Consider the following 4,617-nt stretch of genomic DNA (forward strand, 5'->3'; position numbering starts at 1 on the left):
ACAAAGAGCAGAGGCCGGAGGACGAGGCGTGTGCGGAGGGCATGTTGGGTGTTCCTGGGGCAGGGGAGCAGCCTCACTGAAGTCTGAAGAGCAGGAGGTGCCAGGGGAGGTGGGGGAGGGGAGGTGGGGGAGGGGAGGGCGAGGGGGAGGGGGAGGGGCATTACTTACTCAGGGGCTCAGCAGTACTCTGACCTCAGGCAGGAAAAGGACTGTGGTCCTGGGAGCTCCTTCTTTTATAGACCCAGGGTCCATTCAAGAAAGGATTTACATCTGGACACACCCATCTCTGCCCTCCAGCTTAGGCTGGTCTCTTTCTCTCTGAATAGGGTTTTCCTGTGATTTCTGAATTTTTTTTTTTAACTTGTCAATGTACCTTTATTTTATTTATATACGACGCTGAGAATTGAACCCAGGGCCTCATACATGCCAGGCAAGCATTCTACCACTGCCATAACCCAGCCTCTGAAAAAAAATTTTTTTTTTTTTTTTTTTTTGGTGCTGGGGATTGAACCCACGGCCTTGTGCATGCACAAGGCCAGCACTCTACCAACTGAACCATATCCCAGACCTTTAAATACTTTTTTTTAATTGTTGATAGACCTTTATTTATTTGTCATGCAAGAGAACTTTTTTTTTTTTTTGGTAGCCAGGACTGCACCTAGAGCGCTTCACCACTGAGTCACATCCTCAGCCTTTTCATTTTTTTATTTTGAGACAGGACCTTGTTAAGGTGCTGAGGGCCTTGCTAAGGTGGCGAGGCTGTCCTTGAACTTTCAATCTTCCTGCCTCAGCCTCCATTCTGGAACTGCATCACTGCACCCAACTGGACCCTCCCCTTTCCCGCCTCAGCCTTATTTTCTACTTGGTCCGAGCACTAGTTCAGAGCTTCTGAAGACAACCTGGAAAACAGAAAACTAAAGGAAGGAAATGTGGACCCAGCTCTTGGGATAAGTGTTCTCTTTTGAGGTGGAGGAGACTTTAGGGTGCTGAGGAGGCCGGGGGAACAGGGGTGAGGTGGGCCCACGGAGTCCCTCCTCCTTGAGTTCACAGTGCACCTGTGGCAGGACAGAAGGACACCAAGCAGGCAAGAGGAAAACAGCAGGATATCTTTCTTCTGTGTGGGCTCTGCTTGGTTTTCCTGTTTCTTCTGCAACAGGGTGAACTGGGCCCCGCAGGCCTAGGACATATGTGGATAAGGAAGTCAGCTAAAGACACAGGAAAAGGACCTAGAACACCTCAAGCGCGTCAGTCACCGCCCAGGAGCAGTGGCCCAGGCCTGTTGATCCAGAAACATCAGGGAAAGGATCTCAAGTTGAAGGCCAGCCTGAGCAGCTTAGTGAGACCCTGTCTCAAAATAAAAAATAAAAAGGACCAGGGATGTAGCTCAGGGCCAGAGCACCTCTGGGTTCCATCCCCAGTGCCCAAAAAATAAAATAATTATTGAAAGTATGTTTGAGGATGTGTATGGGTTCCATGCACATAACACTGAATTGTATTTAAGGTATTTGAGCATTCAACAACTAGGGCTGTATGGACAAGGGAGATCTGGGAGGACTGTGTTGCCATTCCTAAATCCTAAATCCTTCACTGATTGTGGGGGACGACCTTTTGTGCTGGGGAACAAACCCAAGGTCTCCTGCGTTGGAGGAAAGCACTCTGACACTGAGTTAAACCTCTTGCTCCTAGCTTCTCCATTAGGAAAAAAACACAGCTGGGAGAAAGCTTAGTGGCAGGAGGCTTCCTAGAAAGCCATCTCCAGTTCTTTCTACTTTTTAAATTTTTTTAAAATTGTGGATGAACACAATATCTTTATTTTTGTTTCCTTATTTTTATGTGGTGCATAGGATCAAACTCAGCGCCTTATGCTGGAGAGGCAAGTGCTCTACCACGGAGCTACAACCCCAGCCCCAGTCCTATTTTATTTTGAGACAGGGTCTCACTAAGTTCTCCAGGTTGCTTTCCAAGTTGGCATCTTTGTGCCTCAGCCTCCCAAGTCACTGGGATTTCAATGTGCACCACCACGGCGCTCTGCTCATGGAATCCATGTTTGGGAATACTGCATCAATATGTAAAACAAAGCCATGCGGTGTGCACACCTGTAATCCCAGCGTTTCAGAGGCTGAGACAGGAGGATCTCAAGTTCAAAGCCAGCCTCAGCAATGGGTGAGATGCTAAGCAGCTCAGTGAGACCCTCTCTCTAATTAAAATATAAAGTAGGATGGGGGATGTGGCTCAGTGGTTGAGTGTCCCCAAGTTCAATCTCTGGTACCAAAAAAAAAAAAAAAAAAAAAAAAGAATAAAATAAATGTCCTACGGTGATCTGGAGACATACATTCAGGAACACTAAATTCCAGACCTGGTCTACTGTGGGAGTCTTTCTCCCATCTCCCTGCGGCATTCCGCTCCACAGAGCTATCTGCAGGCTCCCTTTCCATGCCCAAGGGACACTGAGCTTCCCCAACAAGTACAGGTGATAAGGGCTAAAATAAAACTTGTGTTCCATTGTTCTGTTGTTTCCAGGAAACTGGTCAGTTCGGAAAGCTGCCTCTATCTGCCAAAAGGGACTGGAATCCCACCATCCCGCCATCTGTGGGCTACCTTTTTTTTTTGCACTGGGGATTGACCCAGGGGTGCTCTACCACTAAGCTACATCCCCAGGCCTTGTTTTTATTTTGAGGCAGGGTCTTGCGGTTGCTGAGGCTGTCTCAAACTTGAGTTCCAGATCCTTCTGCTTCAACAGCCCACCCCGCCCACCAGGCGTCACCAGGTCCCGCGGAGAGAGCTGGATTTCAAAGAAAAGTGCTCCTTTTTTTCTTTTTTCTTTTGGTCAAAGAAAACTATACAGAGAATGTCTTGGCTTTCTACTTTCCAGTGTCTTCTTTGCTTAAAAGGGGTGTGCTCCTGGGCTGGGGTGGAGGGACACAGTTGGCAGGTTGGCAAACGAGGTTAAAGAAGAAAAAGACCAAACTGGAAAACCAGGAAGGTAAATGCTAGTGCCCTCCAGGGGTCCCTGACCTGCCTGGGAAGCATTCATTCCCTGTCCACTCCTGGCTCTTCCATTTCATACTGACTCAAGTCAAAGATGAAAAGGACTGGGGATGTGGCTCTGTGTTAAAGAACTCCTGGGTTCAGTCCCTAGCAAAAACTGAACAGCCAGAGGCAATGGTGCCCCCTCGGTCTACTAGGCATTTGGCTTGAGGTGAAGCCTTTCTGGGTGGATGGATTCCTTCTTCATGGCTTGGCCACCATTGGAAGAAGTTTCCAACTAGGAACAAAGTGAGCAAGACTGTTTTGTCATCTACATTCCAGACTGATCTGATTGCACCATGGGGAGACATGGCTTATCCCCTCCTATGTCCCCAGCCCAGCCCTGTCTCTATGACCTCCACCATGATGCTATTGACCTTGGAACTCACTCCTTTACTTTCGGCTGGCCTCAAACTCTTGATCCTCCTGTCTCCCCATCTGGAGTCCCTTCAGGCCTTGGCCATCATGCCCGACTGTATTTGTTTTATTTATTTATTTTTCTCTCCTTTTTTTTTTTTGGTACTGTGAATTGAACCCACGTGCGCTTTGCTATAGCACAACATTCCCACCCCTTTTAATTTTTCATTTTTTTTTTATTTTGGGCCTTGCTAAATTGCTAAGGCTAGGCTTAAAATTGCAATTCTCCTGCCTCAGCCTCCTGCATCACTGGGATTACAGGCATGTGGTCCATGACCGTAATCCCAGAAGCTGGGGAGGCTGAGGCAGCAAGATCAGGAGTTCAAAGCCAGCCTTAGCCTCTCTTAGCAGAGGAGAGGCATTAAGCAACTCAATGAGACCCTGTCTCTAAAACACAAAATAGGGCTGCAGATGTGGCTCAGTGGTCAAGTGCCCTGGAGTTTAATACTCTGTATAAAAAAAAAAAAAAAAAAAAAAGTCACCTCCATGCTGGGCATGGTGGCACATCCCTATATTCCCAGCTATTAGGGAGGCTGAGGCAGATCACAAGTAGACACCAATTTGGGCAAAGTAGTCAGACTCACTGCCTCAATCTTTTTTTTTTTTTTTTTTTTTTTTTTTTTTTTGTGGTGCTGGGGATTGACCCAGGCCTTGTGCATGGGAGGCAAGCACTCCACCTGTGAGCTGTGTTCCCAGCCCTGTCTCTGGGGTTTGAGTCTCAGTACTGCCACAACATGAAGAAAAAGTCACCTCCACAAGCTGGTGCCCCTCACAGGTGGCGACCCCAGGGCAGCCTCCCATCACTTTGCACAACACACCGCTGCAGTGGAATGATCCCTGGCAGTACTGGTGTACTTATTTTTTAGTTTCCTCTCTTCCCCTTGCCTGCTTCACTCAGGAGCATCTGGGTGATACCATCAGTTGGACTCAGGCTGAACCAGGCAGGACAGGAGGTGAGAAGACAAAGAGACCCTAGGACCCCCAGGGAAAAGCATTCCAATGGAAATCTGCAAACTGCTGGTGGGGTGGGTCTGGGACCCAGGGAGCCTCCTGGGGCTATTTCCTGGGGAAGGCCAGGCCCTCATTTGCAAGTCCTAGGCCCCACCCAAGGCTCCCCCTCCCACCCAAATCCAGAATACCAGCATTTCTCCCTGCAGGGACTTCTGGGTCACA

This window comes from Callospermophilus lateralis, chromosome 18, assembly GCF_048772815.1.
Source record: "Callospermophilus lateralis isolate mCalLat2 chromosome 18, mCalLat2.hap1, whole genome shotgun sequence".
Taxonomy (NCBI): domain Eukaryota; kingdom Metazoa; phylum Chordata; class Mammalia; order Rodentia; family Sciuridae; genus Callospermophilus; species Callospermophilus lateralis.